This window comes from Sebastes fasciatus, chromosome 8, assembly GCF_043250625.1.
Source record: "Sebastes fasciatus isolate fSebFas1 chromosome 8, fSebFas1.pri, whole genome shotgun sequence".
NCBI lineage: Eukaryota > Metazoa > Chordata > Actinopteri > Perciformes > Sebastidae > Sebastes > Sebastes fasciatus.
This window is the reverse complement of record NC_133802.1, coordinates 8,510,686-8,537,780: the sequence shown is the minus strand read 5'-3', so window position 1 is coordinate 8,537,780 and position 27,095 is coordinate 8,510,686. Positions and strand designations below refer to the sequence as shown.

At 42.2% G+C, this 27,095-nt stretch overlaps 1 long non-coding RNA gene across 1 annotated transcript; it reads left to right on the top strand.

The window, feature by feature from the left end:
* The first annotated feature begins 11,097 nt into the window (after positions 1–11,097).
* LOC141772061 (uncharacterized) lies at positions 11,098–11,615 on the top strand. The gene is made up of 3 exons (XR_012594838.1): positions 11,098–11,244; positions 11,341–11,401; positions 11,491–11,615. It is a non-coding gene; the product is annotated as an uncharacterized LOC141772061 (long non-coding RNA).
* The last annotated feature ends 15,480 nt before the right edge of the window (positions 11,616–27,095 follow it).

Here is a 27,095-nt window from a genome sequence, read left to right as displayed (position 1 = left end):
AAGCCATTCATTTTCTTTTGAAGGCTACTACGAGTAACTTTCATTTTGTGTTGATTTTGGCGGTCCCTGTGGACATCAATATTAAATTGAGACTGTTTCTTAACCAGTTAACAGTTCCTCACAGTAACTTTGACTCAATGTGCAAAAATACTTGGCTTGCATATGATTTTGCAACATGAATGTAGAAGAGCATTTTTTTTTCAATTCTATATTTTATTTTAAACTTTGTTTAATGATTGATTTTTTTATTTTTTTTATTTTCTTTGGCCCCTTGGGGTCAGCTAAACTCAAATTGTATGGATCGTAACTTTAAGCTAGAGAATGCCTGAATTTCAACAGACTCAAAATGAATTTTCAAAATAGCAGAAGAAGAAACAGCAACAATTAAGATAACTAAAACACACAATATAATTTCACTCTTAAAGCTACGGGCTGTAAAACCAAAATTAATCAGCTAAAAGAGGCAGAAAAACTCTGTAGAGCTGAGAGCAGTTGCAGAGTTGGTGATCATTTTTGTGGATTTATCACTACGATTGATCCCTTTCACATTGCAGAAAATCAGTTGATGTATATAAAAAAAATATTGATGATGGCTGCTTTAAATTAGTCACAAGACCAATCACCAGAACATTTTCACTATTATTGTGACAAAAAAAGTTGTTAATTGTGCTCATGTTCCTCTCCACAGTATATAGAAGTAGTACATAATATAGGCTATATAATCAGCCATTTGTTCTTTAGACTTCTCGGTCACCGTATCACACAAGAAAACACATGACTGCATGCAATACTACACCATGCATATGACTTGTTTTGCTCACTTTATGATCAATAATGTGGTTCAGAAGGACAGTCAAACGGACAACCCTGTCTTCTCATTGATAAGTAGCTCACGTGTCTTGGACAAAGTGCGTGTGTGTGTGTGTGTGTCGGCTGCAGATACAGATCCTGCATGGATGTACAGAGCATGTAATCAGGGTATTACACACACACACACACACACACACACACACACACACACACACACACACACACACACACACTGGACTCTGACCTCGGGGTCTGTTATAGGGGCCCCTCTGGCTTTGTTGTGTGGAGAATTATTAATGTGAAAAGTTGTTTGGTCTCCTAGTTAACTCATTATTAATATGCGCTGTGTGTTGCGCTGTTCTCCTCTATGGATGATGCCTGTGTGTGTTGAAGTAAACTATTCCTGTGTGTGTAGAATGTAAAACAGTGTTTTTGCTGTTTGTTAAAGCTGGGGTTGGTCATGTTGAGAAACTAGCAAGATTAAAAAAAAAAATGATTCAACGGAGAAACCCAGCCCAGCGTTGCCAACTCTTTTCCAATGAGAGTATACTCTAAGAAAAGTCCGTAAAAATACAGGCCAATGTACCGTGTTAATATGAAGGAATTTTCTGTATCGATTTTTCACAGGAGTTTTTCCCATATTTTTTAAATACGCATTGCATTGTGGGAACAAGAACCTCCGCTAGCGCGGAAGTTGGAAGAGGCAGAGACCATCACACACGGCAAAGTTTAGTTCAAATTTCGAATGTGGAGAAACCTTTCTCACACTTCTGTGGTAAAAAATCAACAATTAATTTCTAAACAAAATGATTCATGTTCAGGACTTACCGTTAGCTCAGTATCGTTTTAGTTGGAAAGATGTTTCGTTGTTTAGTTCAGCTGTTGTCTACCATTAACGTTACCAGATGCGCCAGGAATATTTTGCTGGCTTATTTTGAGACTAACGCAAGTTTGATATTGTAATTTACGTTTTACCAAAGCTTATGTTTTAGACTTCAGTGGACGTCAGGTAGAGTTAGCCCCAGTTTTAGTCTCAGGCGGTCTGCAGAGACCGATAGGTAACGTACAAATGTTAGCGTCTGTTTTCCCTCCAGAATGTAAAGATTAGGCCAGCTATTTGGCTAGGTACAGAGGATATACTGTAAATTTACAGAATTTTTCATTTGAAGTGTCTGTGAATGGTACAGAGGACGTCCTGTAAATCAACAGAAATTTCCATTTTAGGGTTGACGAAAATGTTCTCGTAAACTTTACAGAAAATGTATTGGTAATTTTCTGCGAGGACATTGTCTGTTTTTCTACGGATTTTTTTCTTAGAGTATAGAGAGAAAGTTTGTAACACTGACAGTCCGTCCCTTCAGGCCTCCCTCCAAAGCCACTCCCCCAAAATTATCAAAATGAACATAGACAACGAACAAGTGAGCGCAGGTAGGCAGGCAGGAAGCCCATCCAATCATTTTTGGCCAAATTAAATGTTTGGACTGGCTTATTGCGGTCCTGCAACAGCCAGGGATACCAGATTTTTTTTCTTTTTTTTTTGTCAGAGCATTTGCTTTATTGATTAGTGTCGGGATGAAATGAGAATTTCAACAAATATAACAAAAAAAGTGTTTTTGAAGAACATTACCAACCTGTGTGTCAGTTTCTCTGTGTGTAGGCGATATAGTGCAGTATCAGCATCAGAGAGAGTGAGCAGTAAGTAGGCTTGAAGAGTGGCTGTGTTAAGTCGACCGGCTCAAACAGCGGTGCACACGTGTTGGCTCACCCACTCACTGCTCCTCTGATGCCGTTCAACAGACACAGAGTGTGCCATGAGTTCAAAGTTACGGACAGGAGAGTCTCACTACACCCACATTATGCACATGTCACAGCGGTAAGAACAATAAGGCCTTCTGACGAAGAACTCGTAAAGGATCATTAAGCCGAGGCAAAGCAAACACATTTATTGAAATGCACAGCACAGTTCACTGTCTGTGGATTGGTCAACCAACATGCTGGATGTTTTTTTCCCAGATATTACAGTTATTAGTCTACAGCTTTAGAGGTCAAATATCCTGTTTTTCTTACCAGACTCCTTTTTTCCATCATGTATTTTGGTACATGTTTTAGTTTTCTGATAGACTTGGAAAAATGTGAACCTACACTGTATGCTTTAAATGAAATCAGTAGCGGTCACCATCACAACCCTATTGCATTCATGGAGATGCAGAAAAACGATTTCAGAAATAGTCTTTTAAATTTTAGTCAGAGGAAGGCCTCTGCAGTGGATCTCTGCTTCCTGTCAGAGCCTTTGGTAAACACTGAAGGTGGCATGTTGTCACCATGGAATGGTTTGTCTGATTTTATGTCTGATTTTGCTTTTGCACCCTCACAATACAAACATTGGCTGCACTAGGCACCACTTAAAACTCAGGGGGGGTATTTACATACTAAGGATTTGTGGCTCTTTTTTGGGTGCTAATCAGTCAAATTGTCCTTACTTACTAAAGGACAGCACAGAGGTTTTGCTGCGGTAATAAGAAAGCCAAGCGGAACCACTGAAAATTGTGTATTTCATGCAATATGCATTTTAAGGCATTCCTGTTCAAAAACACAACATATGGGAGAAAGGAATGGAAATTATACAAATACCATATGCATCTGATTTATCACGGCACACTGACCACTGCAGCAGGAAACTGATTCTGATACTTAACTTGGAAAAGTAAAATGTGCAGCACTGTTTTATTAGACTCATACTATAGAGACTACAGTCAGGTTGAAACAGTAAGTAAGAGACACAGACAGAGCAAGAGAGAGAGAAATGTAAATTAAAAGATGTAGTTACTGTACTTCAACCCATTCGCCAGAACAAAATGTTGGCACTGGACGTTTCTGCAAACCACGGATACGTCGAATGGTGAACCAAAAGTCTGTTCATGAATACATTTCATATCAGCCTCCTATTACGCTTGCAGAAACGCAATGCCACGTGGTTAACATTGTGAAACGATTGATTAGGCTTAGGCAACAAAACTACTTGGTTAAGGTTAGAAAAAAGATCATAGTTTGTGTTTGTTGAACTATATGTTTCCTGTGAATATGGAAGATTATTTTGGAACAGGCACTGTATGCATGTAACAAGCGGAAACTGTACGTCTTCTGTGAACACAGTTTATTTTGAAAAGAAACTATGCATGTAAGGCGCAGAAACTGTAAGTTTTCTTTGAACACAGAAGTTTATTTTGAAAAGACACTATGCATGTAACGAGCAGAAACTGACGCTCCGTCTCCGACACGTCCAAAACTGACGCTAGAGGGGTACCTAGAGCGTCATGGGTTGAAGCGTAGGGCCACTGACCAAGCATCAGTATTTGTCGAGTTGGGAGTGAGAATGTGTTGAGTTAGTGGACCTTTGTTGTCATGGTTACAATACTAACCACATGGTTAAGTTTGGAGAACGACTGTGGCCATGATTAAAAAAAACAACAACAGTCACTGCTGGTTGAAAACAGGGAAAAATCTCCCTCAATGATATAGTAGCAAGGGCTAACATTGCACATGTTACTTTACTCAGTATCTTGGAGAGAAAAAATATTATAACATATAAAAAATAAAAACATAGAGTATTATTTTTTTCTTTGCTAGGAACTGGCTTCTATGACTCATTGGGTAAGAAATAAAAACCTACATTGGGGTTCAAGCACCATGTGAATGAATGCCACAGGCTTTTCCTTCATTCATGATTGTGGCATTCATGATCTTGGAAGGTCATCAGGCCAGTTAGTGTTAGCATAGCTGCAGGCTAAGCTTATGACTGGTTTGAACTCGGAAGGTCACTTAAGCTAACTAGCAGACTAGCCCTGGCTAGACAACATTGCGCCTTGCATTTTTCACTCAATATTGGCATGTTACAGCCACACCTCTGCTCTTGTCCCTGGTCTTTTCCATTTGGCCATGCACACTAAGGCTGAACCTCTTTCCACCCACAGCAGCACAGGTGTGCTGAGATGCTACAGAGAGAGGCCCCTCTGTCACAGTCTATTTAGGGGCCAACATCCAGGGGGAGGGTGGGACTATCACATTGCACATGATTAATGCAGGGCCCTTGTCTGCTAGAAGCGGTGGTGAAGGAGACTCAATGCCTCGAGGCATCAACAGACCCGCTTCCCAAACTGGGACTTGGCCCCTCTCTCTGCATGCTTGACCGGAGGAGCTGTAAGTGTTTGGAACCTGTGCAAACTGCAAACTGCACTGGCTTGATACAGAGATGAAATGAGTTAACCTTGAAAAAGTTCAGAGGCAGAGTTTCCTCTCTGTCGACCCCGTCTCTTTTTTTCTTCATCTCTTCTCTCTGCCTGTCAAACCTCTCCTTATCTTTCACCCCATTTTCCCCTTTCCTTCTCCATGCTTCCCCTCTTTGAGTCCATCTCTCACACCAGCCCTCACTGACAATTTGTCTTGTTTATTCCTTTTCTCTGCTGTTGTCTCCAGCTGCGTAGCTGTGGATGGGTGGGCCTAGGTGGGCCTGGGCCCACCCACTTGGCACTCAGGCCCACCCAATCAGAAGGCTTCCCTTTTTTCGCTGGAACATCCAGTGAGTAGCAGTCAGCGCTGTTTCAATTATCTGACTACGACCATAAAGTGGTAGTACATTTCACAGCAGCAATTTTACTCTATCCATTTTAAATAAATACTCCTCTGTGTTTATTATCTACGTCAACCAGTTAGATAAAAGTTACTACTAGTATGCATATACATTTGGCTGAATGTCACCAGATAACCCTGTCACTTGTTAAACGGAAACACCTGTACACTGAGGAACAGAAGCCTGAGGAGCAGGAGGATCCGTCTTGTGAGGATCTTTGTGTGGCTGGGTTTTGTGTGAGAGTGAGTGTCTTTGTCTGGTGAGGATCTTTGTTTCCCCATCTAGGTGCTCTCTCTCTGATTGGCTTGAGGTGTGGGTTCGGTCTGGGGTGTGTCGGCTGCTGATTGGTCCAACCATCATCTCTGCAGTTTAAAAATGTTCAGGTAGTCTGACAGCAGTCTGGGGTTTCATATGCTGAATCAGTGAAGACATTCTATGCTATGCTGTTTATGTTTGTCTTGTTGGATCAGAATCAGCTTGATGGTCCAGGTATAGTAGAGTAGACCTACACACATACATGTAGGCTACCAGGAATCTGACTCTGGTTATTTTGCTCTCATTGTATGACGGGAATAGAAATGCAGCTAAAAACAAGGTCAACAAATCTGAACAAGAGTGAAGAAAGAAGATAAATATACATGTCAGGTGCCTGTAACATTTCCTCTGATAGTGATGATGATGATGAAGGCTTGTAGGATTAAACTGTGGTGCATGGCCTATATTGTGGTTAACGTCTGCTGGTTTGATTTCTGCCTACGCCACAGGTTGTCTCTGCCACAGGTCTGTTCCAGGTTGACTGGCTCAACAGCACTGGAGGCTAAGAATCTTAAACCGTGTCACATGACAGGCCCTTTATTCCTTCACATACTGCAACTATGTGTGGAGGAGTTTACTGTAAATACAACCAGTATGACATCAGAGACAATCATGCTAAACACTGAGTGCAGCACGTGTCTGGTCCTGCTGATTCTCTTGGTTCAATAACAGTTTCCCACATACTTGAATACACAATAGTCCTTTATATTCCCTGCCTTTGTTTGTATTTAGCCATGACAGTGGTCTTTTCTGTAGTTTTATCCTCCCCCAAAGAGATTTTAATTGCAGCTATCCAAAAATCACATGGATGTTTATAGAAAGGAATATCATAAAATTTAATTCTGGCCTGGAATTTCTGTATGTACTGTTGTACGTTTTTTTCTTTTCTCCGAACTTCTGTCTGGAATAGTGAACGTGATAAAACTATCTCACGTGAAGTTCGCTACTAGTAGAAGCCAGTATTAATGCATTGATGCTAACAGGACAGAGAATTGCATGTTTTGTGTCCACCAGTCCAGCGTTAGAGGTTGAAACTTCAACTGCTGGAAGGACAACATCATTTGTCATTTAAAAAGAGTGCTTTTTGTTTGTTTGTTTGTTTTTTTTAATCTGAGAAATATCACCCCCTGTGAGGGCTATTGTACAATCAACCAAAAAAGTGTGGTCACAAATGCGAAAAAGAAAAAAACAACAACTAAGAGACAAACATGTATAACATTCACTCTGTTTAAACTGTTTACATATTTTAAATGTATAGAACTTGCTGCTGATTGGCCTAAAGTGTGACTCCATCATTTCTAGACAGCACAGTGTTTACTGTTGCCTTGTGTTTCTTTTCAAAATTCATCAAATTGTTACACAACCTCGTTGCATTTATTCACACCTCAATTTAAGCGTGCCTTGGCACAGCAGTGTAATTAGATGGAGCACTGCAGCATATGGAATTGCCGGTTGTCTAGTGATGAGAGCGCTCTCCGGTGAATGTTATTCACTTTCATTTCTTTCAAAAGAAGATTAAGTCAAACATATGGGGCCAGCTAAAAAAGAGGAGTTTAATTTGATATTCCAAAATATGATTATTCTATAGGGCCTCTTCTGTTCCTCGCTGGCTCCTCAAGCCGTCATTGATTCACAAATCTGGCACTTCCTTTCTGTTTGTGGATTGGAATAAACCATTGAAAAACTCCTCACAGAGAGTTTCTATATTGTCGCTCATACAGTTTGTGTTCTCCATTCATCCATACTGCCCTTATTGTTATGTATGCAAAGCTGCACTCCCCTTCCCGTTGATAAAAGTGACACTCTTACATGATTCTGGCTCTATGTTTGATTGACAAATACAAGTTGTTCCAGAGCATTGTCTTACTGCATTGTTCCAGTATGTAGGTTGGATACCTGACACCTCAGACTTCTTGATGTTCATCTCAGATATAAAGCCCGGAGGACATGTATACTGTAGGTGTGACATTTTATAGGCTTCTGGAACACAAAGCTGAGTTATGCACCATGTCTGCAGTGCAGGAACAATACCTCAGAGCCTCATTCCCAGACTGTCTTCCCGAGAACTAGAAGAAGAGCATTGTCCTAATGTGTCCCATTCAGGACACTCCCTGAGAGTGAACAACCTGAGAGTGTTGCAGCTGTGTGGCTCCTTGCCAATACAAAATACTTCCTGTTATTTATGTAATCAATGCCGGAGCGCAGCTTTGCCTGTCAAGTTTCTCGATTTAAAATATGTAATTCAACATGACAAGATCCTTTCATCATCAGTATCAGGCTACTGCTTATGACACACTACTGGAGACAAACTGTCTCCTATATAGCTTTACATTTGTGCAAGGAGGAGTGTAAGATGATGAGCATGATGTAAAGTATTACCCATCCTACAAACAGACATTCATTTTGGACAATTCTGCCCCCCACATTTTACATTCAGTGCCGACATTTGGTACCAATGCAGGACATAGTTTGTCCTTTATGTAGCGAGTCAGAAAGTAAAGGCTGGGTTATGCTACAAAAGAACTAGTTTTGTAACACATGTTGTCCGACTAAAAAGGCACAAGTGTTTGTGCCTCTTTCAAATGGCCATAGTCAAAGGTTGGATGAAAAGCTTATCGTCATAGAGACGGAAGAGATGCGATTATTATTAATGGGACAACAGCGCACATTTTCAGACGGTCTATCCTGGAGGGCGTTCATAGTATTGCACTCGGTTGCAGACAGAAAAAGTTGTGTAAAGAATTAAAAAAGAGGGAGGTTCAAACTCTGCTTAATTTCCTCACTTCCGAACAGCTGGCCATATCACAGCATGACGTGGGTGTGAATGTCTGTTTCAGAAGGTTACAGAAATAGTCTGACACATGTGGGACATGTGTGGGGGCAGGGGGTGTCCAAAGCTTTTTGTCCCAACAAACAGTTTTGAGGAAGCATACTAGCCGCTTAAAGGGGAACACCACCCAAATTTAGAATTCCTATATGTTATTTCCATGGCCTAGGAAAGGTCAATTAATATTTGTGAACATGAGCTATACTCTCTCTCAAAGCCAGAAACTAGAGAAGTAAGTCTCGAACTTGTGATGTTAAAGGGAGTGAAGAATGGAGCTGCTCCATGGACAATGAATGGGAGACTAATTTCGTGGACAGATTTTTTTGTTGTTGTTGTTGTTTTTATACCCAAATGAGCTTTATTCTGTTGTAGTGTTCTCAGTTGTGGAACAGAACATGTTCCCATATACTCATGATATACTTGATGATATTCCAGGTTAGCAGTGCAATGACTCTCGATTGTAGTGTCCGTGTGCCAAGCTTGGTTGATAGAAAGGCACAGTCCCCCTCCTCTGGCCGTACCGGAGTCATCAGCTTTTTCTTACTGGAGGATGTAGCGCCCTGTTAGCTCAAAGGCATTATCGGGAATGACACTGTTGAGACACATTTCCATGAAAATCATGATGTTGCAGTCTATAATCCTTTAGTCTGTGGTCCGCTGCCGCAGCACACCCATTTTTTTTCGATAGAGACGACTCATTGGTGAGGTACATGCTGGGTATATAAGGATGACCAATGAGGAGGTAGCTTTAGCCTAGCCCAGGGGTCAGCAACCTGCGGCTCCGGAGCCACATGTGGCTCTTTAGCCCCTCTCCAGTGGCTCCCTGTGGGTTTTGAAAAATCAAAATTAATTACTGTTTTTTGTTTACATTTTCATTTTTATTTATCATTGTTGTAGATCTATGGTACGATGGAGTATTAGGGCCACATTGAGGAAAAAAAATAAATCTGAGAATTCGAGAATAAAGTCATAATATTATAAAGTAGTAATTTTACGTGTTATTTTCTTTTTTTTCTCGTAAAGCTGTGACTTTATTCTAGAAATTTCTGATTTTGTTTCCCTCAATGTGTCCCTAATACTCCGTAGTACATTTGCACATTGGCCCTCACTGCATTAGACGTATATACTAAATACTTAGACTATAAGCTGTGTTACCTTCATCACAATGCTCAAATGTTTTGTGGCTCAAGACAGATTTTTTTTTCTTTTTCTTTGCCTAAAATGGTTCTTTTGATAGTAAAGGTTGCTGACCCCTGGCCTAGCCCTCAGCCCTCCTCCCTTCCCTCGCCTTTGATTACAGTCTCAACCCCACCTATATGAGCACTTCTGGTCGGTGGAGCCGGGTCGGTAGCCACTGATGTCTTGGCAATCTCTGGGAGGAGCCAGGATAATGTGTGTGGGGCTGTTCTCAGACAGCCCGAGTTAATTCATGGCTCTCTGCAACAACCTGGCACCGCCTTTTTACCCTTCTGCAACCCTTTCCCCATCCATCTCCCTGCCTGCTACACCTCCCTGGCACTTCACATCCCAGCTGACTCCCCACTCAGAACTCCTGTGGGTATGTGAAACGTCTTCCTCTCCTCTCTCTCTCTCTCTCTCTCTCTCGTTTTATGTCTTCCTTCCTCTAGAATCCCCTTTTCCCTGTCTTTGATGACAAACATCCTCCTTCCATCCACGATGCTCCTCCTGTCTCTACCTTTACCTCCCCTCCCCCCAGCAGCCCCTCAGACCTTCTGTGAGAGCCTGATAGACGCTCTCCAGTATGCAGTCGACATAAATCTTCCCCCAAGTTGGCCACAAATATCTCAGCTATGCTGATTTATATGAGCTGCCTCCCCATCTGTCTCAAAGAGAGGCCGCTGCGGTGCTCGTAGGCTGCATGTAGATGGGATGGATTTCATAATAGCAGGTCTCTTCAAAATAAGAGGGCCGGCTTCACGAGGTACTAGTAAAGAGAGAGAGAGATTATTGAGTGTGTAGCGGAGCAGCGCTGATAGAGAGAAAAAGGGACTCACCTGTAAAAAAGGTCAGTGAGGCAGTAAACAGGCAAATGAGCACGGGATGGGAGATGGGATGAGAGCTGAGCAGGCTGACATATGTGAACCGCACACAACGTCAAGAACACTATCACCTCCCTTTGCATGGTGCATTTTGATGCACCATGCAAAATGGAGACTGTCCATCCAAGAAAATGACAGCATGTTTTAAATGCCTATTTTAACTGGCTAGAATATGAACAGAATTTCAAGGGCTAAGTATAAGTCGCAGGCTGTATGAGGAATGTTTTTTTTTTCAATCACATGAAAGAGAGCCCTCTGTTCTTTAGGATGGAAACATAACATCTCATGTAACTTAAGCATGTCCAGCAGTCACCTTTTTTTCAGCTTCTGTTGAGCCTTTCACTAGTTTTCTTTTGTGATCACAGAGTGAGTGGAGGGTAGACTGCAGGGGAACTTGCTCTCTTTACACCACATGGTGAAATGGCCATGGTGGTGTGGCTTCATGTGCGACTGTTAAATCACAAGTCCCTAACCCACCTGCAGGCATGGTATAGAATGCACACTTGACTAAACCACTCCCCCGTAGGTTATATAAGTCTGCCCTCCAGGCCTGAACCCTCCCTTTTCCCTCCAAACAATTCCAGGCAGAACAAAGAGAGAGTGATGTGAGTTTAATGTGGCTTTTGTGCCTTTATAATTTATTTGGTTGAAATGAGATATATATTGTTTGAAAGTTAACAGATTGGTTTGTGTTATGTTAGATACCTGAGTTTAATATGTGAAGGAGAAAAGGCAAATTCCAGATTGTGGATGCATAAAGATGTAAGTTAAAATGAATTGACTTATTAATTGTAATCTGTATTATATTTATGAGATTTATAATATCATCTGTTAATGTCCTTTCTTAATAGAAAAAATCATCCACCAACTGCCATCCAACTTCACACCTTGACTTTAATAAATTGTTGGAACGGCTCCCTGGATCCTGTGTTTAAATGTGCACCACATCAGATGTTTTATGAACCAACACCACCACAAGCAACATAGCTTCTTCAGCGACACTTCCAGCCGTCAGGTGCTGTCTGACTTGTGTGCGGATGAAGGAATACATTAAGGCTAGATATTAACCTTCTATTGAAATTCACATATGATATTACTGGGTGATAACCGGAATAATAAGTCAGTGTAGAGGTTTAGATCCAAATGCTGTGTTGCACTCTGACAAAAATAAAAAAGCAGTTACTGTAAGTGTTTGGCCTGAAAATGGTAAAAATTAAAAAATCATGACAAAGAAAACAGATTTGATTAAACAGGACAGTTTGAATATCATTGTCATTAGTTTCTCAGGAAGCAAAAAAGCCATGTGAATATAAATTATATTTAAGTGTTAAAAAATGCCACCTTGCACTTTGTATGCAGCAATTTATGATGGGAATGTCTTTATTTATGTAAAAAATTCAGGAGGCAGGTGACAATTCAAAATATAAAAATATAATGGAATACAAAGCAGTAAGTCTCTCGGGCATTCTGTATTGTTTTCAAATATTTACACTCCTTTAGATCAATTCTCTCATTTAATGTTAACCCTGCTGAATCAACACACATGTCGGCGTGATTTACGCTCCCCTCCTTTTTTCTGTCTTTTGTTTGGGGAAGTAACCTCTGCATGTGGCACCTATTCACCTCAATGATGCATGAATTCATTTGAATTCATTTATAAACCCCTGGACTCGTTTCAGCAAGATTTCTGTTCATGTTTAAAACTTTCTCTGTGAAGTCAAGAATAAAGTTGTAATATTTTCAGAAAAAAAGTTGTAATATTACAAAAAATAAAGTCATAATATTTCAATAATTTACTCTGACTGGATGAGACAAAGTTTAGAAAATTGGCCGTATGCTGCTCCTCATCAGAAGTGGAAAACCGAAAGTAACAGCAAACACTCCTGATCTGATCATGCATAAATATCAACATCGTGTGGCTTATTGTACATGCAAATGTTAACTTCACCACCTCCAATAAAGTGCAGCTCAGAGCTGCTTCCCCAAGCTTTTCAGAAGCCCACACAGTGACACTGAGCTACAGGTCAGAGGAGCGCGCCGTGCCACAGAAAACAATGAAAAGCTGCATGCAAGCGATTCAGAAAAAAAAGCCTGGTCTTTAGCAGGGGAAGCCTCGTCAGAAAAAAGCTCAGATGATGGTGGTAAAAGGTCTAATGAACAAATTGTGAAATGTGCATTAAAATGTAGGACTAAAAAACAAATGCACACACAAACGCCCTCCAAGAACACCTCAACGCCCCCCCTTTCAAAAATATTGCTTCTAGCACCCCTCGACGAACGCCTACTCGGAGCGGTACCGCTGCTATATTAGATAATGAAAGCTATAGGGAGTCACAACTAAATGTCATCTTAGATTAAAGTAAAACAATATATTGACTTACCATACTGTGTTTTTCCTGTATATAGTCATTCATGAGTTGTCAAGACGTTGGGAGTCTGACGCTTGCATTGCTACCGGTGAGCTTTTTCCCTCGCTTGATTTTCATGTCCTCTTCATTCACAATACTCCGCCAACAAATTATATTGTGAATGTGGCTCTCAGATGCGTATTGTAATAATTTCTGTCTACATCTTTCTGATATTTCAGGACTATTATTCCAGAATCAGCAGTGCACGGCGGCTACCTCGCTGAAACTACTGTGTCTCACGCATGTGGTGTCCACACTTGCCGCGTCTCTGCTGCTGCTGCTGCCAGCCCCTTCTTTCTACATTGTGAGGTTTCTTCAGGGGATACATAGAGTACAAACATAGTTTGCCTTTCATAATGGCCATTTCATTTAATTAAAAATGTAATTTATATTTATTTTAGACAGAAAAAGGTTAGGAAGCGTCGTCTCATTTGTAAATAATAGTAATAATCCACATTTAAAACCCAGTACTTTATTCATTCATGGAGCCAACATTTCATCTACGTTCAAATGGCAAATGGACTTTTATATATATATAGCGCCTTTCTAGTCTTCCAAACACTCAAAGTGCTTTACACTACATATCAGCATCCACCGATTCACTCTCACATTCATAAACTGATGACAGAGGCTGCCATGCAAGGTGCCAAATTGCCCATCAGGATCTGATCGTAATACTCATTCACACACACTAACACAGTTTGGGGTTCAGGGTCTTGCCCAAGGACACCGACATGCAGACCAACAGAGGAGCTGGGGATCGAACAACCGATCTTCCAATTAGTGGACGACCGGGTCAACAACTTGAGCCACGGCCCCAGCCGTTTAACAGTCCGTACAATTTGTGTTGAGCTAGCAGAGTCCTTCGTGTTAACACTGAAGTGGAGATAAGCATCCCTTTGTCCTTAGCCTGGGCTGCAGCAGATAAACACTGGAAAACACTGAAAGGGCGTCTCTGTGTTATCTGAGCTTCCACAAGGCCAGGCTGGACCAGGGACAGTTCATGTTAAAGTAGAGGTAGGTGAAATGGAGAGAGAAAGAGCAGGATGGAAAAGAGGAGGGGATAGGTAGGCAAGAAAATTGGAAGACAAATTCCTTTGTTAAAGGAAAACTATCAATTTTGCGCTTGCCTTCAATTTCCCCTTGAGGGATGAATTAGTTTGGACTTGGATACTACAAATTTATAACAGGAAATCTGTTACAAACTAGGGCTATAGACTTTTAAGGATGTATGCATTTACCAGACAGGGAGGGCCTAACGAAAAGATACCATTGGTTGCATTACGGCGGGACCGCACTGGAGGCCGGCCACGGAGACGGGACCTTACTGAAACACCGCCACAGAGACGGAACCCCACTGGAACACGTGCTGGTGATGTGCGTGAGAGAGAGAGACGAGTCAATGAGAGTTGCCACAGTCTGATCAAAATCCAAAACCTTTTCAGGGAAAAGGCGTTGCTCTGCTGGGTCCATATTTTCATCGGTTCGTTCTGTCACAGTGCAGGGAGGACCCAAATGCAGAGTCAGAGACTGGCAGATTCAATGAAGGTGCTTTTAATAAAAAAAAAAAAAAGAAGTATTACAGGTTTCCAAAAGGCAGGTAGATACAGCTAGCAGCTGGCAGCTGGCAAGTGACCAAGACTCCAAGTAGCAACGAACGACGAACCGACAAAGAACAAAGGAACTGAGGCGGTATAAATAGTGACTGAACTGGTTTTAAAGGCAGATACAAAATATATAAATACATAACTAATTATATAATTAAATGCTAAATGCTATGAAAGTTGTAACTGCTGGAGTTTCATGCACCTCTTTCAAAAGATCTCAGCAATGATTTCCGTGTGAACCGTGTTATTTTTGTCAATAAAACCAACAGCCAAACTAATGGAAATAATTAATTAGGTCCAGCTTTACTCTGGTTCACTTGCTGTTCATAATTATATAAAGTTATTGTGCATGTGCTTGCGTTTCCCTTGTTTTTCAACATGAACTAAGAATTTTCGACATCATCATCATCATAGCGAAGATCCTGAGATCTAAAATGGGGAACCATCTCTCCATCATTGTTTGCAGCAGATAAAGAACAGCGCAGTGTGCACGTCTCATTGTACATATTTAGAAACCAGCAGTCATGCCCTGACAAAAGCCGCAGTGAAATTGTTTATAGAAGGTTCTCATGAATGAAATGCTTTTGTGAAATAAAAAAGATTGTGTGTGCATGTGTTTGTGTGTGTGTGTTGAGGGGGGGGGGGGTCGGACAGCTTATTCTTGTGTGTACATGTGCATGCATTTGCCTGCATGTGTGTGTGTGTGTAGTTAGGCATGCTGGCATGCGTTTGTGTATTCATGCACGTGAGTTTACACAGCTGTCAGATACTGGGCAACAGCGCAGACATGTATTGTTTGTGCTGCCGTACTTGCCTTTGGCAAAGAAAGACGCTGTGATATGAAGCCAATTGTGCAGTTAGATTACTGCACCGAGCAGCGAGAAAAGATTTCCTCTAACATTCACATCATCATTATGGATTTGGCTGCTGAATGCAAACAAATTGCTTCTTGAAGTGTGGACACATTAAAAACAACTATGGCTGTCCCCTTTGATGAAAAGGACTACAAAACAGAAGATGTTAACCACAAACCGTGGTGGTGTAATCACTCCCGGGGTCTAATTTTAGAGGATATGCTCATTTTTTTTTCTTTTTTTTTTAACAAAGACATTTCTCAGTGGATTTGGGTTGAACCACAGACAAAGCTTGATGGTCTCTTGAGATGGGGTGGATAGAGAAAAGATGGAGCAGAAGAAGAAAAAGTGAGGAGAGAGCTCAAGGCCAGAATAGACAGGCTAAGAGAGAAAAGAACATTTTTCATGTAATCTAGAGAGAAAGCAAAATAATTAGAGGGAAACCAGAATGTCTGAAATGTCACAGATTCCCACTAAGACACACATTAGGGCAACTAGTGAACATTTAGTTGTTGAATTAAGACTGAAATATAGATCTGCCTCCACTGTACACACAGGCAAAGTGCTTCATACAAAGTGAAGTATGTAAGCCTGTCCTGAGTGTCCCGAACGGAAAGGATTCATCCTCTCAGGAGCATGCGGTGCTCAGTAAATGTCATCGGTCCATTAGTTTTGATATTTCTTGTTTTAAAAAGACAAAATCATCCACACGGGATTCTAAATATGCCAAATGTTCTAACAAAGTGTATACCAATGTGATCTAGGGATGTCACATTAAGAGATTTTGCAATCACAAATACGAACATATACGAAGTGTTGGACCCATTTGCAGTCACTTTTCGATGGCACGCTTTGCAAATTAAATATCCATCGTCTACAGCAAATGACACTGTTTATTCAAGGCACTTTTTTTTGGTGGATATAAGACTGGAGTGTCAGTTCCCTCTGATATTTTTAAGTGGCACAACTCACACACAAAACAAACTGGCGCACACACGTGTGTTACGTGACTTGCAGGAGATTCGTCTTCACAGGGCAACAATGGAATCAGGACACCGTAGATATCGTGGCTTCTGCAATACTTCCGTTTATGAAACTGTGATGTTATGTAACTACGGTTGTGGCAAAATATGTTAATCCAATATGTGACAAGTTCTTAAAGGAATAGTCTGACATTTTGACAGTTAGAAGAGAAGACTGACACCAGCCAGCATCTGGTAAGCTTAGCTTAGCACTTGGACTGGAAGCAGGGGGAAAACAGTGAGTCTTGCTCTGTCCAAAGGTAACAAACTCCACCTACCAGCACCTCTAAAGCTCACAAATGAACGTGTTGTATTTTCTTTGCTTAAAATCCGCACAAAATCGGAAGTGATGACTTGCCATTTCAGTGGGGTTACTGTATGTGCCGGACCATTTGTTGGCCCTGAGCAGTTGCCAGGCAATCAACAGAGACGCCAGGAAGTTACTGAATCCCAACCTGTGTCTGTTTAAAAATGGTCACAGGGAGGCTGATGGATGCTAAAAGCTGGTGTTGCTTCAATACCGTTTCTCCTCATTGACCTATCTGCCCTGCGTGTTCAGGACAGCAGCAGCTGCTTTCTCACTCTTTGCTGCTGCAGCAACTGCTGTCTGTCTCAAAGCCCCCTTTACATGGCTGGACTGTCAGAACATGTCACTGTCACCAGTTGTCCGCACTTACCTCAAACCATTTAACACCATGGGCCCTATTTAAACGATGGTGCATAATCTTTGCGCAAAGTTAGGCGCAAGGGGCAAAGGGGTTGTATTTAGTCTCTTAATTTATCATAGGTGTGTTTTGTGCATAGCATGAATTAAACCAATCAGAGCGTCATCTCCCATTCCCTTTAAAAGCCAGGTGAGGCTGCCGATTCAGCAAATTGGAGAAGCTTGTGTGCAAATTGAAAGCGTGACGTATGTGGTCCTTGCCTGCACTGTCTCCCAGTGCTCTGTCCTATCAACAACACCATTTGATTGAATATGAGCAAATGCACCAATGACCTATTTAACTGGAGCGGCATTGAGGGCAATGCCTGTCCAAATGAGTTTTTGTACCCCCCGCCTCCCCAAAAATAAATTCAATATATAATAATACACATGAAATATGACAAACATGTATTGATAAATAATGAAAATCGCATTGCCTTCTGATGCAACCCACGAGGAGCTCGGACCATAAGGACTGAGAGGACTGACTTGCAGCCGGATGCATGGCTTGCAGCCGGACACATGGCTTGCAGCCGGGGCGCATGGCTTGCAGCCGGGGCGCATGGCTTGCAGCCGGGCACTGTCAGAGACGCGATACATAATGAGCGGAGACATCACAGAAGGCCTGCAAACTTTGAAGTTGCCTACGACTACACTCGCACAAACAGAGGGATGAGGAGAGGAGACGCTGAGCGCAAACAAAGGCGTGTGTGCACCCTCGTGCGCACTCGTTGACTCATCATGACACATTTTGTTAGAAAAAACATGTGGGGGAAGATTCTGTGACAGAGGAAATGTGCTGCTTATGACATGAGTCCACGGCCGCCGCGGGGTGTCTCTGTCGTTGGCGGGTCACGGCGGTCACGTCAATGACCGGAGGAGCGCTGAAAGCGCGCTACAGGTTGAGCAATACAGATATTCCATTAACATAAATAAAAACATTGTTCTAGATTCGACACTGTTTAACTGAGGAGGAGGAGGAGCGCTGCTGTGTGTGTAACAAGCAGTGTATGTGTGTTGTGAAGCTGCTTATGTAGACTCATCTTACTATCTGAATAACACGCCCTTTAAATAGCAGGAAAATACTGCGGCAGACTTTAGAGCAATGGCTCAGTCGCTTTCTGCTGCCTCAAGATAGCAATGCGCCAACAAGGCACCTGACCACACCTCATTTTAAGACAAGTACAAGTACATTTGCTACTTTCACAACGTGGGTGCTGGGCGTGAAAATGACAATTGCGTCGGTCAGAAACTAGCAATGACAGTTGCGCTGCGATGTGCGCCACATTGCGCTGGATGTAAGATAGGGCCCCTTAAAATCTCTGCTGGTACACCCTAAAGACAGGACCGCCCCTGGTGTAGACTGGAGTGGTGTATGACGTCATCATGGGGAACACTAAATCAGCTAAATATGGATCTTGGACAAGAGACTAAATGAGCACCGGAAACAGACAACATCAGCTGTCTGTGAACACCAGACGGAAACCAGCCACAGCGTTCACTGGGAAGACCAGGAGTGAGTGGACATTCTGACACCAGAGACCATCTTTGAACAGAAACAGAGGTTACCATCTCCACCCATGACCCTCTGACAGCTACGGTCTGTCAGGCCCATGGGAAAATATGTACTTCTTAAACAGCAGCTACATTTTGCCCATATGAGTCCCTGAGACTAAATCTGACCCATTCTTTGGTCTTTCGTTTTGGAATCTCAGATAAGAAAAAATAATTCCTGTCAAGACCAAAACCCTGGCCACCACAGCACATTCAGATGAAGGGGAGGAAAGCCAGTGGGAATCTGTTTCTATGCCTCCACGTTCTCTCCTACACACCTCCCTCTGACGCATTAACCAGCTAATTAACAACCAGCGCTGTCTAATTGATGTGACTTTGCTCTGACTTCCCTGGGAGGGGAGTCGGCTTTGTGAAGGGGAGGCTTTACACAGAGGTGACTGACTCCAGAGTTTCCAGCCTCTGGATGTGAAACGCAGCATACTGAGCTGAAATATGACAGCACTGAGGGTCACTAGTAGAGTCTGACAAACTGATCATGACAGATTTGGTCTGAAGACTTACATAGTAAGGATAAAGTCACTCAACACCTGCATCTGTAGGGTTCCACTGACTATATGGCTTGTAGCAGTTAGAGATGTTCTGATACCATTTCCTCTTTCCTGATACTGATCCTGATACCTGAACTTGGGTATCGGCCAACACCAGTGTGTTCAAAACAAACACACACACATATATATACACCGATCAGCCATAACATTATGACCACCTGCCTAATATTGAGTAGGTCCCCCTTTTGCCGCCAAAACAGCCGTGACCCGTCGAGGCATGGACTCCACTAGACCTCTGAAGGTCTGCTGTGGTATCTGGCACCAAGCCGTCAGCAGTAGATCCTTTAAGTCCTGTAAGTTGCGAGGTGGGGCCTCCGTGGATCGGACTTGTTTGTCCAGCACATCCAACAGATGCTCGATTGGATTGAGATCTGGAGAATTTAGAGGCCAAGTCAACACCTCAAACTCTTCTTCCATTACTCCGTGGTCCAGTTCTGATGCTCACGTGCCCATTCTAGGCGCTTTTGGCGCTACGCAGCCCCATACGCACCAACAGCGATGCACTGTGTGTTCTGACATCTTTCTATCGGAACCAGCATTAACTTTTTCAGCAATTTGAGCTACAGTAGCTCTTCTATTGGATCGGACAACACGGGCCAGGAAAAAAAAACATTATAAAAGATAAAATTAGTGAACTAAACAATCCGCTAAACAGCAAACTGGGTTTCCCACAGATAGAAAAGGGGAAAGCAGACAAGCGGATGCTTGACCGACCAAAAGAAATTGGAGAGCAATGGTGGAGAGGGTAGATAGCATGTGGAGGAAAACACAGTAATTGTCAACAGTCACACAAGCATAACGGGCATAGATAACAGTGGGTAAAGTGAAATTACTGACCAGCTGTGCAGAATCCAAACCCCTCCTCCCTCCTTCCCAGTGAATTTACTACCTGCTATTACTACTAAGCCTGCTTCCTATATGCTATATGAAGCAGCAGGGTCTATTGATGCCAATGTCAGTCAGTCAATGCATTCAGCTGTCCAACACACTGATCCACACAATGATAACCACTACCATTAGAACCATACAATTTGCTGTATATTTCTTGTTCACATGGATTGCTTGCCTTTGGGATAGTGGTTTTGGAGACCTGAGGAAAGTGTAAGACAAAAGCTCATGGAATGTTCAAAATGGAAAGGGTGATGTGGAGAAAAGGTCAGGAGGGTCACCAAAGTTATTATGAATCATGTTCCTAGGGCCACGAATGTCCAGAGCAAATTTCATGTTAATATAGCCAGAAGTCGTAGCGGTATCCTGCTCTAGATCAAAGCTGGAAAGATGGACAGACAGACCTACAACACCAACCAGAAGGTTCAGAGTCATACATTTATGAGAAAAAAACTCTATTAAACTCTCAGATATTCTGAGATTAAAGTGGAAAATGTACGAGAAAAAACTCCCAAATTTGGGTGAAAAACATTTGAAAATTATTTTAAAAAGTATAAATTCATATATTTACAAGAAAAAGTGCAAAACCTGTAACACCAACACGCGGTCTGAATATCACTCCTAAAGTCATATAATGGTGAGGATGGCCTCTGAGCGAGGCAAAGGTCCTGACAGACACATATATGTGTTTTCTCTCTGTTATTTTATGAACATAATGCTGACATCGGTATCCTGTTGGACGGTTTTATTTTGACACCGGGGAACATTGCTGTTTCCGATGACCTCTCTGATGGACGGCCTCTGAGGCGAACGTCCTGAAAGATACACATTCTCTTTCTTTCATGTACTTTCTCTGTTCTTTTATAAACATAAAGAAATACTAATAGTCTATTATAGAAGTTACAGGAAAGTAGAGATGAACAACGTCTAACTTTGACTACACGTAGGCGCGTCTTTTATTTCTGCACAGCTAACACTAAAAAAACAACTGTTGACAAGACGTTGCTCCGAACACGCTGCGTTACCATAGTTACACACTGATGTTTTTAAAGGTCTGTGCCTAACTATCACTGTGTCAGTGTGAAGGGAAAACAACACAGAAAAAGGCACATGGGACGTCTGGAATACCCTATTTCCCCCGCGACCCGGCCCAGGTTAAGCAGATGAGAATGGATGGATGTATGGAGAGTCCGCTACAATATAATGTATTTTGTACTTGCCCCCTAGCTAAATAATTTTTTTTTTTACCTGCAATGGTCCAAATACACAGTCATAGAGCTGTCACACAATCATAGCATAGGGGAATTGCAGGGGAACAGCTACAGTTAATGTTACAATTACAGTACAGACAGTACAGTACAAATATTAATTGATATTTATTTTTCTCATCTGACTCAATGTTTTTGTTTTTATCAAAAGACTGTTTTCAAGGTCAATAATTAACAAAAAACTTGGATCTTAAACTGGAAACATAAACCTTTATGCTCAGCATTAGCTGTTTCCATCATGTGAACATTGTTTTTAGGTTTCATGTAATGTCTACATTTTACATCTGACATATCTGACTTTTTCAAATGTAAAATAAATGTGTTTTAGATGTGGTACAAAATAATGAGCTTTTTTTGTGTGGCCATTTTTCATACTTTCATCTAAAGACAACAGGCAAAGAAATCGGTCATATTTTATAAAACACCTGCTGATGGTCATACAAACACGACTGCCACCTTTTTACACACAGATATTACAGGGAGTTTGTGCTGGACAAATATTTGACAGACCAACACCAGCACATTGTTTATTGGTCAAATGCATTTCCATTCTAATTCACTGTGAACCCTGACCCTCCGAACAAGAGACCATCACATGGTCTAAAAGAACAGAATAACAGGCATTTAGTTTGCGGGAAACGTATCACTACGCTGTGTTACAGAGGCTGTTCACTTACAAGACAAAGATACATACAAGAAGTGTGATATTGGTAGAAGTATATATATAAATATATATATATATATATATATATATATATATATGTAATAAATAATGTTATCTATTGCGTGTATGAGAGTCTGGGGTTGTGTGTGTGTGTGTGTGTGTGTGTGTGTAGACCTGTCTCTGAGCTGCAGTGGATTTTCCATCGGGAGCCAGAGGAGCTGGATTAAGGACAAGAGTAGATTAGTGTGGGGAATAGGGTTGGATGGTGGGGTCACAGATGACAAGCTAGTCATGTAGCAATACAATGTCATGTATAACTTTCAATAAAAAAAAAAAAAAAACTACTACTAAACTATGTTTTTTCTCATTTAAGGTGTAAGCAAACAGTTTGATGTGATATATCTTGATACGACTATGATTCCTGTCAAGCTAAAGAGACAGATCCATAAGACGACAGGCAGAGAGAGGCAGGCGTTCAGTGAAGAACAGATAAGAGCACATCAACAGGCGGAGTGACGGGCAGACAGACAGATAGACAGGGATACAGAAACAGATGAGATAGCATGCGAGAGATGGACTGACTTCAAAGCCTAAATGACTGTTGCCTTCTAAACAGAATCTTAAACTGATGTAGCCTGATCATCAGCCCAAACTGCCACTATAGAATATTTTTGTCTTCCACTCAACCAGATTCATAGGGGATTGGGAAGGAGGTGCCAGGGACCAACTTTAGTGGTAGTACCCTTTGTGTATTTGTGTATAATCTTTCCCTATCCTTGATGAGTGTTATAGTTGCCTAAGCATACTTTACTTGCCATAACAACAATGTTAACCTCCCTTAACCATGCTGTTGTTATGTACAGATACTGCACTGTAAAATGTGAGATCTGTGAGGAAAATGTTGGCATTAAATGTTTAAAGGGACTCTATGTAAGAATCAGAAATGCTTGTTAACAGCGACACCTGTGGCCGTTAAGTCAACGAAAGTCAGCGTCCTGTTGCTCGCGCTTGTGCTCGCTCTACATAGACATGACTGAGCATTGCTCAAAACGGTGAGGCGACACACGTCAGCTAAAACCACAATATCACTCTATATTTCACCTGCTTGGCAGTAATGTTAGCTGACCAGACGGAGGTCTCTCCATGAATCAATGCTGATACTGTGTTTTCCTACTTCAGCCTCCCGACCACGGTCGGAGGGAACAGGGGAGACACCGGAGTTTTGGTCGGAGACGATAACGTTACTCTCTCCGGAGCCCCGTCACTTCACTCAGCAGCATGGAACAAGACAAGGGGAAACCTCTGTTGGTCTGGAGGAACTGCAGCAGTTATTTCTGCACAAACTTCCACTGTACATTCACTCGATATTCTCAGAGCTAAACTAACTCTCTTGCAGTGTGTAGTGTGCACACATGCACGTGAGAGGTGGAGCGAGTGAGAACGAGCGCGGTGTGTGAGTGAGGGCAGGCAGAGGAGCAGAGGAGCAGAGGAGCAGAGTACAGCAGCGACTCTGGCCCTGGAGACCAAAGCTACGGTCTCCTCCGTGTCTTCTGACCACGGTCGGGAGGCTGTAGCAGGAAGAGTTAACTCTGTTTTGCAAGACGGGCTTCACTAGATATAACTTTGCGGTTTTGGTGCTTCCGTGTAGTTTGTGTTGGAGTCTGAGTCTGAACAGCGTAGCCACACGTGAGCGCGCATGGGACACCGACCCGCAGTGATTCATACGTGTTAGGACTTACAAACAGAACCTTTAAAAACCATTGGCTTTGAATTTGTTTACAGTTGTGCATGGAGAGTCCAATGGGTCAACATCAATGAACACGATACAGAGGTTGCCAAACTAGTAGAGACGAGACAAAAATAATTCTGTTGGCTTTAAAATTAAAAGACAAAAACATGTACAACTCCCAGACCGGGACAACGCCGTGGTAGCGACCTGTCAGTCACAAGGTAGCGACGCCCTAAAGCATCCCCTGCTTTATGGTCTATTTGACTCTAAATGGGACCATAATTTACTAAATGAACATCATGCTGTATTGAAAAAGACTTGAAACTAGCGATTGAGACCATAAACTCATGTTTACAATGTCTACTGAGGTAATAAATCAAGTGAGAAGTAGGCCCATTTTCTCATAGACTTCTATACAATCAGACTTCTTTTTGCAACCAGAGGAGTCGCCCCCTGCTGGTTATTAGAAAGAATGCAAGTTAAAGGAACTTCAGCATTGGCTTCACTTTTCAGAACTGGAGGTTGCTACCTGGTCCCGACCAATTGGAAGCGAGTCTGTCCTGCAGACGTCATTTTAGATCAACATGGATGCTGCAGTAGCATCGATTTAAGAGTTGTTATATTCACAAGTCGACGTACAGAAGTACATTCCGAGATCTACACACTGAAGCTTCTTGCCATTTATGTGGCAATTTTTCTGTTGCTAGTTTTCTGGCTTTTGTACAGGACGATGATGTCCCCGTTTTTAATCCTGCCTACAAAGCTCTGAGTTGTTGTTTTTTTCCAACCAGGGGAAACGGCTGTCAGTGAGCACAACAATAGACCTCTTTGAATCGCGAAACAAATCAGAGATATGTGCAGTGATTCAGAGGATTTGATCAGATTTTTGGGGAGCCTGGTTACTAACAGGCACACAGCTAAACAAACCCTCCGTCTTTCTGCATATTGTTGAAATTAACTGGATGAACATGTTATTTCCTCAGGGAGCTGGCAGTGTTTGGAGTGCATTACGGATGGGTGAGTGGAGGCTGTCACTGGTGCCTTTGTGTGGAAGTGGTTCAGATGTGTTTTCCTTTTAAGACATCTATTCCAAGATGCATTTGTGTGGTTTCAGCTTTTTTTTCCTCTTGCACTGCAGTCCATTTCACATGGCTGTTTGTTCTCTTGATACAGTTCCTTGTCTCCTTTATGTGGTACACTTGGTTTTAGCCTGGTGGGGTTCTTTCAAGCTCTCTGGCAGGGATATTCACTGTCTCTGGGGCCATCCTATAGTGAATTGTGGGTCAGACAAAACAGGACTGGGCCACTTCTGTTACAAAGCCCCACTGGGCAAGGCCCAGCGCCATCAGATGGCTCGACAGTCAGTTTCTATCGCAGTGCTCGGTGGGGCCAGATGGACACACTGCAAAAAGATTGCAAACGTAGCAAATGATTTTATGTTTTTGCTCAGATTCATTTAAGGTGCATCAAATAAAAATGTTGACCGCCTGAAATTACCACTGCAGGACTTCATAGGCTTCGCCTTCCCCACATATCGATAGTGTTTAACGTGGGTTGGCTCTCCGGTCATTAAATCAACTGACTGGAAGATAAAAAATCAATCGCTGCATCTGGTCATCGTAAGATTTCAGTACTGTTTGGTGATTATAAGATATATTACCAAAATCCACTTAGCTTGAAAGATTTGTAAACATGAGAGACTGTTACTTCTTGGACGACAAATACACGCAGTTCCCTGGTGCTGCTTTAAGGCACGTTTTCCTATTTGGAGATTTATTTCCTTGTCTCTTTAAAGATGTGTGTCAAAAGAAGTCATATTAACATAAGCTAAGTGAAAGCTATTAAAATATACTACCAGTGCAGTGTGATTTTCTAAGTAAATACATCTAGAAGAAAGGTTAAGTCATTTCCATTTTTTGCAGTGCGGCGATGGCCTACACATTTCCTCTCTTCCCCCTTGGGGTTTACTGGGGGCCGCCCTGGAAGCACTGTCTTCTCCCTACAAACTTTTGCAGCATCTGCGTCTGGACGTCGTGAACAGAGGCATCAGTGAGCCAACAGTCCCTTAGGCTTTTGGGGCGGCTGAGGGTCATTCATTCTGCCCCGCAATGCTCAGAGCTTCTGCTCTTCTTTGTCACAAGCGACCCCCCCGCTCCCTCCCTGTCTCCCTCCCCCTCCCGCCACTTCTTGGAGCGCTTCCAGCCTCCAGGCAAGGAGCCTGTGATGAGAGAAGGAAAGAAGGGGGGGTGGAGGAGGATGAGGGGGTTGGATGGATAGCCTGGCTCTGATCCAGACGTTAGCACTGGAGGAGGAGGAGGAGGAGTAAGGCTGTGTTTGTTTCTCAGCCAGTGTTCAGAGAGAGACAGAGGCACTGTGAATGGATGGAAAGTCAATGGAGGGCGGTCAGTGCCGGAGATGGACACGACTCGACTGCAGACAGCAGGAATTCAGGCAAAGCCGTGTTCAGTTTAAAAGTCTGATTACTATTAAAGTACATGTAAATATAGCTACAACTTGCTACATGTGGTATACATATGTTTCTTTTCTTTAAACGTACGATATGTGATTTTTTTTATCTCTCAATCAAAACAATAACAAAAGACGGAGTTTGGTGATATCCCGAAGTAGCTAGGGATCATGGGAGTTGTTGTCTTCAACACCCTTGCTGTCGTTGCAGTCAGCTTCTCTGTTAGGATTCCTTCACGAATGAACTTTAATGGTTTTGATTTCACATAATAATAATAACCACCTTTAGTTTTTAGCCTTGACTGTGGAATGGATTTTACCCTGAGGATCTCAGGCGGCGTGTTTTCGGAATCATCTTGTTGTGTACTGTTTAGCTGTAAAAGAAACCTGACAACCTGACACTGACTGCACTGTTTGAACAATTCACTGTTCCTGTGGCGACACTGAACTGCAATAGCAATTGTCATACAATGCACATGTACTGTAGTTACATTAGAGCAGAATACCATAGGAGACAGAGCTGGTTGATATTGCTACTCAATTTTTAAAATCCGGATAAACATGCAAAAACAACACGTGTTTTATTGAGAACTTTGGAGACACCATGACACCACCATTTATCAGCCTGCCCTTCTTGTACTCAGATGAAAAATCCTTCTTTCACATTCTCTGCAAGACATGCAGCATTACCACACTACTGACAATGTGCAGTAAAGGCACAAGC